Raw genomic sequence first — 16804 nt, 5'->3', positions numbered from 1 at the left:
GAGTGGGCCCTGAACCTACCAGTAAAACACATTAGAGGTGACTCTGCTCACAGGGGCAGAGGATTGTCTGCCTCGAGAATATGACTATGAGATATCTGTTCCTGTCTATAGTTTGCCATATGGTATTGTGGGTAAGGGAGAGAATCCATACAAACCTCTCAAAGCCTGTAGCAGTTGGGAGTGCTGTCTCTGTGGTCACAAGAACAAGAAAGCTGACCCTGCCTCTAACTAGATGCATCACTGGTCAGAGTATCTTCTATACCCACAACACAGTAGAGCTGTACCTGGTGGTATAGGTGTGTTTGAGCACAATCTTAGGCAATGAGAGCAGAGCTGCTCCTTACTGCTAACTACACAGAACTGGGGAGCTATGCAAATTGGCAAAAGAGAGCTAATCCTGGGTTTGAGGATGAGAGAGAGCTAGTGGAATAACCAAACAATCAACTGCCCATGGCTATGGGTTTGCCCATTTCCTCATCCACATCATCTATGATATGCTGGAGTGTGTGAAGGATCTAGTACTACAGATACAATGTTGCAAGATCTCCAGGACACAGGACAACAACAGGACAGCCAAAAGGATCCTCAGTGATGGCCGAATATTAGTGATGCAGCAAAACCCAGAAGCCTCCATCCAGATCAATGATGTATGGCAATAAACACTTGCAAGTAATGATATCAGCAATAAAGGATATACAGTGTGCCTCACTTTGTCATGCCACATCTTCCATGACAAGATTTTTCTTTTCCTTTTTTAAATTTCATTTTCTTTTACATTTTATGTTGATTTATCCTGGGGTAGTTGTAAGGGAAGAAGTTGCATAGGAAGGGGTGTGAGATGAATGGGATCAAGATGCATGATGTGAAATCCACAGAGAATTCAGAAAAATTAAATAGAAAAAAAAACAGAAAATAACTTCTATACAATAGGCCCTGATTACATTTTTACTTCCCTGGTCAATTTGAAGTTCCCCCCACACCTCTCCTACCAGGCACATCCATTGTCTTTCTGTTATTAGAAAAATGAGACTTCTAAGTCATAACAACCAAACAGAACGAAATAAAAACTAATATGATAAAATAAACAAAAAACATCATATGGAAGATAGACAAGGTAAACAAACAAAATAGCACAAGAGAAGGTGTAAGAATCACAGACACAGTCCTTCACATAGCAGTAATCCCACAACAATATTAAACTTGCAAGATATAATATGTACACTGAGGACCTGGTGGACACATGTACATGCCCAGGGCTTTTTCATTCAGTCTCAATTATTTCATAAAACTTTTGCTCAGCTGAATTAGAGGACTATGTTCTCTTGTGATATCCATTCTTGCCAGCTCTTTATCCTCTTTCCACCTCCTATTCATCAGGTTTACTCAGATCTGAACACAAGGAGAAGATGGAGACAGCCCATTTGCCAGCCTTGACACCGGAATGTCTTTAACAAAAATCTGACAGCCTTTTATCATCAAGAATATGGAGTGTCTATGGTTAAATGGTTTCTATATAAACACAATAAAGTCTACATACTACAAACCTACAGCCAAGAGTTAGGACCAAAGAATTTTATGTGTAAGAGTCATATACTTACTGAACACCTCCCGTTATGTTTAACCTTGAAACATGTCCATGTTTTATCTAAACAGTACCAAAATTGGGAATGCCTGGCAGAACACAAGTCTTTGGAAGACATTTTATATTCCAGCCATATCAATACAAATAACAGGTTTGGGGGAGGATATAGATAAGGTGATGGAAGAAAAATGAGTACAATATAATGAAGGTAACTTGTAAGGGCAGAACAACAGTGGATGTGTATTGATGAAAAATGCCACAAAGAAAATTACAATGACTCTATATGAGGGAACAGTTTTTGTCCAGTGATGTTGGGGGCTTTGTCATTAAATTGCACATACTTGTTACACCTTGACATGATCAAGATAGCCTAGAATAAATTTAAGAGTGATGCGAATGCATCAGATAATCCTCTGGCAACTCTATGAAATAAATAAAAAAAAAAAACACAAGTTTACATGCAATGTTACCTAGAAAATATGTCTGACCCCAAATAGCCATTGTTGAGGGATTCCTTTACAGAGAAGAATCATGAACTTAACCTCGGTCATGTGTATGACTATTAAGTCTGTTAGCCAGGCTCTGATCCCAGAGAATACATCAATGATAAAACAGCAAATCAAGGCTGAGATACCCAGCATTCCCAGTGTTGTCTGGGACAGAAAGAGAATCTCCATGGCCAGGTCTGTGTATGATATGTGGTTATACCCCTGTGACTGTCAAAGATATGAGATCCGGAGAACTCTTGATAGACATACAGGACTACTGTCTTCATGCCATGCTAAATATTGTGATCCCCAGCAAAGAGAACATTCCATTCTTGAGGAGTAAGAAAGCATATCACTTTCACAAGAATTTTCCTGGGTTTTAAAGTGTCCTGGCTGTGGTGAACAGTCATCCTTATAGTGTCCTTCACTTTGAGTTGGCATGTTGCACTGTGCCTCATAATCAAATTTGTTGCAGCCATGTACCTGTGCTTCCAGTGGTTAGAATGCTAAAACCATTACCTATAATTTAGAAAGAAAGAAAGACAGATAAATGTGTGTGTGAGAGAGACTGAGACAGAGACAGAGACAGAGAGCTCCAACTATAAAAATGTAAAGTTGGTATAGAGAAGGAAACCCCTATAAAATTACTCACTATTGGTATCTACAGATATTTGTGTTTTCTATATTTTATACACAAAAATATGACATTAGATCATTGTTACTAGTACCTTCCTATATAAAGGGACATAGCCCTTAATCCCAACTGTGTACTAATGTTTTCAATAGGAAAAAGAAAACCATCAACTTCTTCTGGAAGCCATAGTTAAAAAGAGGAGTTTATAAAGTCAAGTAAGGGTGACGCAAATTTATAAGAAATCTTAGCTCACTGTTTTGCCATGCACTGCAGCATCTCACTGAATAGATCCTGATTTTTCTTTTAAAGGAAAAGGAGAGGAGGTGAACCCATAAGCACTGTCCCCATGTGTTGTAATCACAAAGATCCTACGTCTGTTGGTCTAATGTTGACAGACTAGTGTTGACAGACTAGTGTCGACACTCTTGAAGGTATTAGTGTTCACTCCTATGCAGATCCATGTTGAAAAGGAGCAAGCTGAAAAAGGAAAAATATATGTATAATATGAGGAGGCAAGGAGCACCAGAAGTTGGAATGGAACTCAGTCTTATGTAGATAAACAGATTAAGAAACAGAAAAAAGTGAGAAATGACCTCAGGATGAGATTCCAACCATGTAAGTATCCAACTTATTTAAAGGAAAGTTATGAAATCATTGTCATGTCTGGTGGTTCACATTTTTTAATTACAAAACTCAAAAGGCAGAGGTTACTGATTTTGATTCCACGCTAGTCTACACAGAAAGTTCCAGATAGTCCAAGCTTAGGCAATGAAGGAAATTATCAAAAACAGAAAGCTGATGAAGATGTGATTGAATGGTCTCTGAAGTCATGGCCAGCCTGGTACACAGAACAAGTTTTAGTATAGCCAGGAGTAGAGGGTGAAGTAAGTAATGAAAAACAGAAAGCTGCATAAGATGCTATTGAATAAGGAGATATAATTTACAGCCATAGTAAAGAGTCAACCTTGGTATTTTCAATTTTGTGGTTCTAGATTCACAATCAAGGATATAAGAAAGAGGTTATGGAATCTTCCCATATGACTAAGAAAAGATGATGAGGCCAGTTATATCAAAGGGGTGTTTCTGCATGGAGGCTCATAGAGACCATTCTGTGATGCTCAGAAGGTGAAGTGTGGATAGCCTTGGAAGCCCCAAAATGTTAGAAATGCTGTAATTGTGGCAATCTGCAGATGAAAGCTGCCTACAGTGAGGGGAAACTGCCCAAGAGAGAGTAATTTGTTGTAGTCAACAAAGCTGAAAGGAGTTTCGGATCTAATGAGCATTTTGGCATGAAAATACAGAGTGTGGACTTCTCCCAGGTGTTTTTTTTATTTTTATTTTGTCCAATGTTACTTCGCAATCTTATTTTGTCTCCACATTGGATCCAAAATTTGTATACTTTGCCATTATAGGTTGGAAATGTGTGATCTGTTTTTTTTTTTAATTTTGAATAGCTGAATAAAGTTAAGAGATTGCAGGAAATTTAGAAGAGATTTTGCAATTTTGGAATTTAAATCATTGTTGAGACTCTGATAGGTTATAGAGTCTGTTGAAGTTGGACTGAATGCATTTTGCATTATGTTATGGTTACAGGACAATGGGAGCAAGGCAGGGAAATGTGGTGATTTGAATTGGTAGACTCATGTGTGTAGTGGATAGCCATCCCAGCCTTGGCCTGGAAGTTCCAAACCCAATGAGGCTTCAGTAATAGTCATGTCCACAAGGCGGGGCTGAAGGAGGAAGCTGAAACCCAGGATTGAGAGGAGAGGCTTCCCTTGGTTCTGGGACCCTGGACGCTGGAGATAGACCAAGCAGAGTTCTCCAGAGAACACTGCCAGACTGCATGATACCTTTCCCAGACCCAGCAACCTATCCCTTCATTTGTAAGTTACCCCACAAAATAAACCAACCTTTTAACTACGTGGAGTGGCCTTAATAATTTCACCAATACATGTGCCTGACTATTTGGCCTACAAGGAGTGGCATTATTGGAAGGTGTGGCCTTGATGGAGTTGGGATGATGCAGTTGGATTTGTGTGTCACTGTGGGTGCAAGGTTTCTTGTCTGTCTCAAATACATAGGTTATGCCTATTATAGGAAGTAGTTTACTTTCTGTTGCCCACAGTTCAAGAGTTAGAACTCTTAGGTACCTCTCCAGCACCATTTCTGCCTGCATGTTGACATGTTTCTAGCTATGAAGATAATGGACTAAATCTCTGAAAATGTAAACCAGCCCCAATTAAAAATTTTTCTTTATAACAGGTGCTGTGATCATGGTGCCTCTTCATAGCTATAGAAATCATAATGGAAATAGAAGTTATTCTTAGAAATAGAGTTGTTGGCATGTAGGCTTGTATTTGTCCTACTTGAGCAGATGCAAACATTTTCAAAAAATTTTGTTGGTTGGCTGACTATAAGTTCTTTGTTTATCTACAAAGAAGTCCAGGTTTGGTATTTTCTTCTTCAGTTTCATTTTTGTTCATTTTTGTTTCTTTCTGTTTTTAATTATCTTACACATAACTGGTGTTTTTCACATTTGGTTGACCTATTCCTTCCTCTCTATGTCACTCTTCTTCTATTTCAGTTTATCAGTTACATGCAAATCACTTTCTTTTTATTCCTATATCATGCATGTTTTCTTTCCTTTCCAAGCCTCTCAAATAGAGATACTTTTTAACTCTCTTATGGGCTCAACATATATTCACCCCACATAAACACAGATTTTTAATTCTTATAATTAATGAAACTACATTGAGACAGAATGTCTGCTAGTGATCTCTCTGGGACTGTCTTACCTCACTGAACAGAATACTTTCTGTACTGTACTGTACTGTAGCTATTCCCTAGAGTTCTCTACAGTGCCAATGCATGATTAAGGGGAGTCTATGTGTACCTAGTAGTTCCTAGGTATCAGCTCTTGTCCCTATCTTGTTTTATATTATTCAGATCCCAAGATTCCTAGCTGACTTTGTTCCAGTTCTTAAGTGGCATTACAAATTTCTCATTCCATCTCTTTCATTTATATAAGATAAACATTAAGAATTGACATATTTATTTTTTATGTTATTGAAGTTGTTTTCTGTTACAACATGACTGGAAAATATCAATATATTCTGGATGTCTTGTATCTTTTCTTTGTTTGTATGGGATGCCACTTTTCATTGTTTCGCATAGCCCAATGTCACATTATTCTACAAAACTTGTTGGCTCTCCTTTCACCATTATATACATTCTTGGATATTGCATGTTCACACAGTAACATACATGGAAAGTAACTACTTCTGTGACACATTGGGGAATGAATATTTTCCAAGTAGACAAAGATGGTCTTGATCAACTGAGCTTAAAATACATTGTCTTTCAGTGTTTTATTATTCGCATTGATTAAAGGCTTCTTCCTTCACTGCAGGTGGTAAATGTTTGCCAGTATTTATTTGAACAGAAGAATAATGGGTCCACATTCTAAAGGAAATTGTGACGAATAACAGAATGAAGTTCTGGAATCCACAATCATTTTTATCTTCATATCACAAACTACAGCTGGAAATGCTGGGAAATGTCTCTCTTATATTCTACTATCTAGTCTTTACTGCTGAGGATATACATTAAAGCCCACAGATTTGCTTCTCATGCGTCTAACTGTATCCAATGCCTTGAAAGTTCTGTCTGTGGAAGTATCCCAAACAATGCCAGTTTTGGGGATTTAAGCATTTTTTGAATGAGTTTGGATGCAAGATCCTATTTTACATTCAAAAATTTGTTAGGAGTGTGTCTATGGGCACCACTTGCCTCTTAATTGTCTTCTGAGCCTTGACCATTAGTCCCATGAAATCCAATTCAAAGGAGTATAAAGTCAATGTTGAGAAGAACATTGGCTGCCACATTTCTTTCCTCTGGATCATTTACATGTTCATAAATTCCATTTATTTTACATACACACATGTCAACAGAAATAGTAATAATGTCACCAGAAAATGCGGTTTTTGAGTACTGCTGTTTTGAAGTCCAGGGTGAAATTGGTGATTCACTCTATGTAGCTTTGGTAATATGCCCTAAAGTCCTTTTTTTCTTGCTCCTTGTCTGATCCAGTGGCTTCTTGGTTGTCTTTCAATAATTCCAGAAGCAGAGGGTCCAACCCATCTAGAGCACTCATGGTTCCAGAACAAACTCCCCTGAATCCAGAATTATGCAGAACATTCTGATCCTAGTGTCTACCTTTCTGGCTTTTTACACTCTCTTCCCCATCTTAAGAGGCTACATTACTTTTTTGTATAATCACAGTTGGTGGCGGTGGACCATCAGTGGCTTAATTTCATCTGTGTTTTCAATCTTCCAGGCCCTTTTTTCTTATGAATCATTACTTGTTTTTACCCAGTCTTAGTTTGGTCTAGATAAGAAATAACAAACAAACAAACAAACAAACAAACAAAACAAAAAAAAATGTTAATCTCATTTTAAGTATCAAAATAATATCTTTTCCTTGGTATTCAGTTGACTCCTCATTTGATACCCTCTTAAAGTCAATGAAGACTGTTAAGTAGGTAGGTAAAAGGATTATGGAAGTTTTGTCAGCTGATTGAGTCAGCAGCCAACAGGATCCAATCCTATTGTGTGAGATCCACTGCACTCTTCAACTTGAAGCTGTGAGACACTTCCTTTTTCCTATTATAAGTTCAAAGGGGCCAGCAAAATCTTTCAATAAATATGCCCTTCTTTTGGTTTTTCTTCTGTCAGAAAGTCTTGGGTTCTTGGTTATTTCACATACAGTTCTGTGTAGTACAGTCCAACTGAATAAAATAATGAAATAGCTCCTTGCTATAAATTGTACATCAGGAGGTCCTGGGCCTATCATCATGGTGCTAGCATGCACCAATATCCAAAAAAATAGGATTAATATATTAATATATGTCACCTCATTCAAAAATCAATACAAATTATAGTGAAGCTTTTGGTGAACTTCTGAATTTTTCTTACTCATTGTTTATGGAGCAGTTTATCATTATCAGGGATATTGACTTGTAAATTTCCTTTGCTGTTCTTTTGTCTTTATCTGTTGTGCCCATGTTTCAAGACTCCCTAAGGCATTCCTCTCCTGGTCATATACCCAGAGATCTACATATCATGACTTAGAGACATTTTCACATCCGTTTTTATTTCCACAAGAAAATGGGAGCCATTTTCATATACATGAAGAGATAAATTAACAATTAAATTTGTATTCATAAACAAAATAGAATAGATCAAGAGATATGTAGGAAAACTGTTAGAATTATAATGGATAGTATTAAGTCAGGTCACACAATGTCAGAATGAAAATAAGAAATCACTTTTTTCCATCATATGAAGATTCTATCCACTAATGTCTAGCAACATATATGCAAATATATGTAAGTATAACTTCAGTATAACATTTGGAACAGAGCTCTAGAAAGGCAGGAATAAGTGATGACCAGGAAAATGTATCCATGTGTTATGATACATTTATTTTACTATTTTCTTCACTGTCACGTTTTTCATTTGTCATTTCTGGTGCACGGTCCATAAAATATAATTGCTAGTGATTATGTAAAACCCTAAGCAGTGCTGCAATTCTTCAACATGACTATTCTAACTACATCAACAGTTAAATGTGCAGAATTTGAGCAAGAGAAAGTGCTGGAATGACTGGCTATTTCACTCACGCTCTTTAATGCTTTTATTTGTGAGTTCATTACAATAAACTAATATTAGATGGAACTGAAATAGCATCACAACTTTTTTCATGAATGCATGGATGGTTCCTCATATATCCATCAATAAACATAATTCAACACACAGATGGACTCAAAGAAAAAAATCACTTGATTATAATATTAGATGCAAGAAAATCTTTTGTTTTTCCTTTTAATCGAAGATAGATTCTGTTCTTACACAATATATCCTGATTTCAGTTTTACTTCCCTCTACTTCTTCTAGTTCCTCCCCACGCCCTCTCATGATGATCCATGTTGTTTTCTGTTATGTGGAAGAACAGGCTTTTAAGACACAAGAACAAAACACAACAAAATGAAATATAACAAAAACATCACATGAAACTTGGACAAGGCAAACCAGCAAAAGGAAAATATCCCAAGGGAAGGCAAAAGAGTTTCAGACCCCATCATTCACATATTACAATTCTGATAAGAATATTAAACTGAAAGCTATAACATATATGTAGAGGGCTTTTTGCAGACCTGTGAAGGACCTGGGGTTTTTCTTTCAGTCTCTGTGTTCATATGAGCTTTGCTCAGTTGACATACAGGGCCTTGTTTTTCTGGAGTTATACAGCCCCTTTGGCTCTTATGCTCTTTCTGTTTCCTCTTTAATGAGATTCCATGATTTCTGAGTTTAGAGATTAGATGTAGACAATATTTGCCAGTCCATTTGTTAGAAAGTGCTAGCAAAATCCAACATCCCTTTATCTTAAATGCAATGGAGTGTAAAAAACAACAGCTCATATCTCCACATATAAAAGGCTACATACTAAAAACCTATGGCCATGATGTAGGACTCAAGAATCTTATATGTAGGTGTCAAACAATTACTTACAACCTCCAGTTATTTTTAACTTTCAAAAAGAAAAGTATCCATGCTCTTTCAAAATATTGCCATAATTGGGAAATGACCTGCAAACCACAAAGTTTTCTAAGACATTTTTCTATTTGAGCCCAATCAAAAAAAATGGAAAGTTTCTGAGAAGGATATATACAAGAGGAGGTAAGAAGATGAGCATAATAAAATGAAGGAAACTGGAGAGGAGAGGACATACTGGACATGAGTTGATAAAAAAAAGTTCCAAAGAAAATGGCAAATCCTCTAGCTATCAAAAGTATGTGTTAGTGTCATAGAGAAGTTGAGAGTGTTTAAAACTTGAGCTTTTTTCTATTTTTCTGTAGTATTTCTTAAACTTTAGAATGGTAATTTATCCAGAATTGTTTCTTTTTTCCTCAAGACTGTTTTTGGTACCTAGATCTGTGGTGGTCCCACATGAATTTTAGTGTTGTTTAATTGTGAAGAATGGGAGTTTTAACTGGGATTATGTTGAATCTGTAAAAGATCTTTGATAAAATGGACAGTTCCCAGCTGTTATATGTCTGGGCAGCCAGCTATCATTTCCCAGTTGGGGATATTTCACTCAGTCAAGGTACATCTCTGAAACATTCATTAAAAGTCTCCAAACCAACAAAAAAAGCACAAGAGCAGGTAGTTTCAGCATAGAATTCTATCAGAATTTCAAAGAAGTGATAATACCAATACTCTTCAAATTGTTCCACACAATTGAAACAGAAGGAACATTACCAAACTCATTTTATGAGGTCGCAATTACCCTGATACCAAAACCACAGAAAGATGCAACAAAGAAAGAGAATTACAGACCTATTTTCCTCATAAACATTGTTACAAAAAACTCAATGAATTATTGGCAAACCAAATCCAAGAACAAATAAAAAAATTATCTACCATGAACATGTAGGCTTCATCTCAGGGATGCAATGATGGTTCATCATTCAAAAATCTGTCAATGTAATACATCATATAAACAAACTGAAAGGAAAAAACTCATGATCTCACTAGATGCTGAAAAAGCCTTTGACAGAATGCAATACCCCTTCATGATAATGGTCCTAGAGAGGTCCAGAATGCAAGGAACATGCCTAAACATAATACAGACAAATTACAGAAAGCCAAGTTCCAACATCAAATTAAATGGAACTATTGTATTATAAGAACATATTTTGCTTCCCAATTTTCTAAGGAAGCACCATATTGATTTCCAAAGTGGCTGTACAAGCTTGCATTCCCAACAGCAGTGGAGGAGAATTCCCCTTGCTCCACATCCTCTCCAGCATAAGCTGTCTTCTGTGTTTTTGATCTTAGCCGCTCTGCAGGTGTAAGGTGGTATCTCAGAGTCATTTTGATTTGCCTTTCCTGGGTAATTAGGAATGTTGAGCAAATCTTTAAATGTCTTTCAGCAATTGGAGCTTCCTCTGTTGAGAATTCTCTGTTTAGTTCTATAGCCCATTTCTTAATTGGACTGTTGGGCATTTTGATGTCTAATTTCTTGAGTTCTTTATATGTTCTGGATATCAGCCCTCTGTCAGATGTGGGGTTGGTGAAGACCTTTTCCCATTCTGTAGGCTGTCACTTTATCTTATTGACTGTGTCCTTTGCTGAACAAAGTTACTTCTCCTTCCAAGCCATCAGACTTTTTACACATTCATCTACAATGAGAGTTATGTAGGTGACCAGGATAAAATGATGGTTGTAAGCTATGCGGGGTAAACAAGATTAATGTTCAGCCATATTTCTATAGTTTTCACTGACTTCTAGGGAACACAGAGATACTCAGGTAGCCTGAATGCTTCAAAGTCTGTGGGATTACCTTGGTTTTTCAGGATTTGGAAGGCACACAGTGCCTCAGGATCCATGGACATTATCCTGAAAAAACTATGATCCATTCCTGTCAAGGCAACTATACTAGGTAAAGTCAATGATATCTCACAGAAGACCAAAGTTGTCACAGCAACAAAGGGAGAACAAGACAGTTCAACCCTTGGTAACTGGAGTTTTAGAACAAGGAAACAAATGACATTTTATTTTAGTTCAGTTTTTGTAAATGTTCATTGTACAAGGAACCACATTACAGTAGAGCTTTTCGTACAAGAATATATTTTACTGAGCACATTTCACTCATACTCTTCAAATGCTCTTTTATTGGTTCTTCTCTAGATCTGCAATGTTCTCCTGGACAATATATATATATATATAATTTTGTGTATCTCTTTAAACAGGAAACCAGTATGAATTATTGATTTTTCTTTTCATTTATTTTTTCCTTACTCTATTCTTGCTTTCTTTCTTTTTGTTTGTGCCTCAGTCTCATTAAATTTCTTTTGCTGTTGTAGAAATCAGTCCATAGACTATGCTGGTCTTGGGCTCACATACCTGCCAGCTTTGCCTCCTGAATGCTTGGGTTATAGGTATGTGCCATTGTGCCAATCCTGTCATTGCTTTACCCATGACTGGGTTTATTCACTGAATGTAATTCTGTTCACATCTATTTTCCTTCTAGCAACATAATTTTGTCTGACTCAATGGTTTAAAAGTAATCTAAGGAGTGTATACAACACATGGTTTTTTAATGTTTTCTGGTCTTGTTATCAGGCTAATAATGACTATGTAAAAAGAAATTGGAAGTGTTTCTGCTTTATGGAGGGAAATCATGTGTGGTGCTAGAACCTAGAATTAGTGAGTTCATGGATCTAAGAGCAGAATCTGCTATTGTCACTTTACCAAACTAGAATAATTACTCACCAGATTCTAAATGTCTGTCATTGTACACACAGAATAGTATAGGTTTCACTCTTCATCAAAGAATTGTGGCTGGAAACACATGCAAACCATTACAGCAAAATTAAAATAAGAAATTTCCATAAACATTTCACTGTGTGCTGGTGAACACTATCTCATACAAGTATACACTACAACTGTGACTAAAGTGTGGGAATCACAGTAGAAGAAAGGTTTAGAAGATTGCAAGTGAAAAACAGGAAGTTTGCTGTGAGACTGGATCTTCTAGTAAAGTGTCTTCTTAAACACGACCCGAACAAAGATTATTTTGATAGACATGCTAACGTAGAAGGGTGAATCTCATGAGACTATCCATCGACAAAACCCTTCAGACAACCAATACATGCTAAGATAGGGAGAAATTGTGTTCTGCAGAGAGAACTTCCCAATTGGTCTTCTAATACCTATTGGTCAGAACTGTAATTGTATACACAAATATAACTCTGAAAGGAATAAGATGTTTGTATTTATATATTTAAGAACATGTGGGTCATTTTGTGTTTGTGTGTGTGTGTGTCTAACAGCATGTAAAAGTACATAGGACATGCAGTTGAAAACATCATGTGGTGTACATTTTGTAGGGTGGAGCAGTAAAGAGAGAATGGGAACTAATTAGTGTGTATTTCAATTTTGAAAATAAAAGAGGTGTATTTTAAATTTAAATTATGTGCTTCTTGACAATACCTACATTTTTCACTTTTCTCAGAATATTTTTTGCCATCATAATAAAATTAATCTGTACTACATAATACTAAGTATTCTAACACTGTCCTTTCTATTTGTGATATCATGCTTTTCCATTTACTCCTGCTTCAATAGATGTTCTCAGACTTGAGTGACAGTATTCTTCTGCTGAGTACTAGAAAATCATGAAGATTAGATATTTAACAGTTAAGAAATCAATTGAATGCACCCATGAACAATTTCAATATCCTATAATGGTAGGGGTCTATGGTCTATGGTCACTAGATGGTAAGTTGTTCCTGAATGTACTATATAATTGAGGCGTAGATCTTGAGGAATCAAACTGGTAGTCAATTGGAAGCTACTTTCCCTACAACATTGTTTTCTGTGTGTATGAAGTAATCATGAACCTTACCCACAAGTGAACCCTGAAAGCTACAACTGCAACAAGACTGGTGCAATTGTTGCATGAACATCATGGGAGTAACTAACCATTTTATGATTGCAGTACGTACTTACTTCACAAGATGGGACCTATGCTGTTCATCACTATCAGAGATAAGAGCCTGTGGATCAAGAATAATTAGACCCAGGTGAAGAGAATAATACTATTATTCTGCTAAATGGATATTATAATAAACTGCTTCCTATGCTCACCTCTTTATACAAAAGATTTGTATATGTCTCAATGCTCATTAGGGAAGCTTCTTTTTGTATTACATGATGATTAACAGACAGGCCCACAATTTTTATTATTGCTGAGATTAAGAGACTGTGGAAGGTTCACCTTAAATTGGAACACCTATATCACAGCTTTTCCTCCAAAGAATCAGGGATCATCCTGGAAAATGAGACAGAGTGTAAGAACCAGAGGTAGCAGGGAATTAAAAGGAAACAGGTTTTGGACAAAATAACATGCCACTTGTTCATTTGAATTTACTTGTTAGGACACTATGCACAAAATCTGCACATAATCAACCTACACGAAATGCCAGCACCTGTGATGAGGTCAGGAAGCCATACTTCTGGTGCAATAGCTGTGTGTTTCAGTTGGTTTCCAAGAAACAAATTGTCAGATGGCTGTAAGGATTCAGCCTTTAAGAGGCTAACAATGCACAGATAAGTTTCACTGAATTAGGCACATCCTAGCATTTGTAGTCTTGGTGTTTATCTTGTTTTGCTTTGAACAGATGAGATTTAAAGAGAATAGTGGTGGGAGGATATAATCAAGAAATTGGAAAGGAGAGAGTGGGCATGTGCTGAACTATAACTCATATGCATCTGTGAAATAATCAAAGAAAGATATTAAGTAATAAATGTTATAGATCCTCTATTTTTAAGAACTAATTTAATTTGTGCTCAAAACTCAATAAAAATGTACAATTATATACAAATAATTTGAAAAATGTCATGTGTGGAATACAAACTGCATGTAAGAAGAAATTTGTTTGAGAACATCTCTCTTGGCTTTGTGATAACAGACTGAGATCACTGTGTTTGTGTCAAATTAGCCATGTTCATGACCTTCCTGTATCCATTCTGTGTCCAAACAGCTTTCAGATATAAAGAGTCATATATCATAGTGTTTCTAAGGTTAGATCATGAGTGTAACCACATTAAACAGTTATAGAAATCAAGGAAGGTTTCAAACTAAAAACAAATTGTCCGTTTTCTCACATATTCAAATAATTCATAATTTTTTTTGCTATTGTACACTCAATTCTTAAAAATTAAATTAAGTGAACTTTTACTAGTGAGAGTATTTGAGTTCAATGGATGTGATGTGTAACTTATATGCCTTCATATGAATAATACTGTGATTGTAAAGAAAAATATTTATTACCAGAATTGAACACAGTGACCTCACAGATCTGTGCACAGGAGTGGTCTCATTCAGTGGAGGTCATTTGGTTACTATTTATTTTCTTTAACATTTCTTCTTACTTTACTACACTGCATGCAGATGGACATGGAAATATTCACTTATCAAAAATGTGGTACAGATATTCTTTAGCACTGACATTCAAGGACTCTCCTAGGCCACAGCAGGCCTTAGTATGAAGCATTTTGTAGATGTAATGTGTTCTATTCTTACAGATACAGCAGAGTAGGTCCACTGTCATCTATATTCTAGAAATGTACCTGGAGTCTCAGCAAGCAAACAATAACAGGTCAGTAGAATTTGAAAAGCATCCTGAGATTTATTTTCATGTGTCCCATACTGAACAGTGTTTATCTTAATGATGTCATACCTATGACATCATTATGCAGTAAAAGCATAAATAAAGAACATTTTTATGATTCTGTTCTGACAAACTTTCAATGAATTCACATATCAGTCAGTATTGGTGTTCACAAATATTGTATGGTGCTTGTCAGGATATTGGTGTCAAACTGTGATTCCATATGCCAATGTCAGCTACAATTCAACCAACAAATTTAAACCACACTAAATTTCTTCTTTTGTTTATAATTCATACTGTTTCATTTTAAGGACATAAACCTCATAGTTTTAAGAGTGTATTCATTTCATGACAATTTCCCAAGTAAACCATCACTTGGAACCAAGTAGATATAGATATAATGTAAGATTTTCAAGAGTCTCCATGCACATAGAATTCTATTGTGTGTATAATGATTTAATTGACCATGGGGTATTACTGAGCACATGAGAGTGATATGCGGGTTGATGGTACCAAAATTATTACTGGATTGTAATAATGTTATATGTTCAAGATATACCCAGTGTGGGAGTCAGTTTACTTCCTATTGCCTGTAGATTAAGATGTAGAACTCTCAGCTACTTCTCCAGCTCCATATTGCCTGCACTTTGACATTCCACCATGAAAGTGTAAGCCAATCCCAGTTACATTTTTCTTTTATAAGCATTGGCATGGTCACTGTGTGTCTTCACAGCAATAGAAACCATAACTAAGACAGAAAGGCTAACAGGGATTGTGGAATTGCTCTGGTAGACCTCACCATGCTTTTGTTTGGAATTTTATGGAATTGGGGATTACATATTAGAAAAATGTTTGAATACTTTAAGTGGGGCATAATGGGCACTCCTAGTAGGATTCTGGAAGACAATGTTGCTCAGGATGATTTGAATAGCAGTGGTCTGCATCAAGAGATTTCAGAGGGGAAGAATATTCATATGTGGCCTAGAGACTTGACTTTTGCTATTTTGATGAAGAATAAGACTCTGTTTTACCCTTGCTCAAAATGTATTCCTGAGGTTATGTGAAGTTTTATGGATTATTTCTGTTTGCAGATGATATCTCAAAACAGTCTAGTGTTGACACTCTTGTAGGTATTAGTCTTAATTCCTATGCAGGTTCATATTGAAAGGAAGCAAGCTTAAGAAAGAAAAATAAAAAATGTACAATTTGGGGAGACAAGGAGTACAAGAAGATTGAATGGAACTCAGTCCTATATTCAAGTACATAAACGGATTAAGAAATGGAGTATAGAAAGAAATGTCCTCAGGATGAGATCCCAAACAAGTAAATATCTAATGTATTTAAGGAAAGTTTTAAAATCATAAAGCCAGATCTGGTGGTCAAAGAAGGAATCCATCAAAACCAGAAAGCTGGTGAAGAAGTAATTGAAAGACCTCTGAGTTCAAGGCCAGCATGATATACAGAGTAAGTTGCAGTACCATATGGATTACGAAGTGTAGGAAGTGAGAGAAAACAAAAAGCTGGTTGATGTGCTGTTGACCAGGAAATATGTTTTATAGTCATGGAAAACAGTAGAACTTGGTAGTTTTGATGACATGGGTTCTGGCTTTAGAATCAAGGATAAAAGAAAGGGGTTATGGAATCTCCCCCTATGACTAAGAAGAGCTGATGTGATCAATTATATTAAATGGCTGTTCCTGCATGGAAGCTCAGAGAGATCATTGTGTGATGCTCTGAAGGTGAAGCATGGTTAGCCTTGGAACCTCAAGATATTAGAGAAGCCATAAATGTGAGAACCTGCTGATGAAAGCTACCTACAGTGAGGAGAAACAGCCTAGGAGAGAGCTGTGTATTGTAGTCA

Source organism: Onychomys torridus, unplaced genomic scaffold (genome assembly GCF_903995425.1).
Source record: "Onychomys torridus unplaced genomic scaffold, mOncTor1.1, whole genome shotgun sequence".
In the NCBI taxonomy this organism is placed as follows: Eukaryota; Metazoa; Chordata; class Mammalia; order Rodentia; family Cricetidae; genus Onychomys; species Onychomys torridus.
This window is presented reverse-complemented; position numbering follows the sequence as displayed.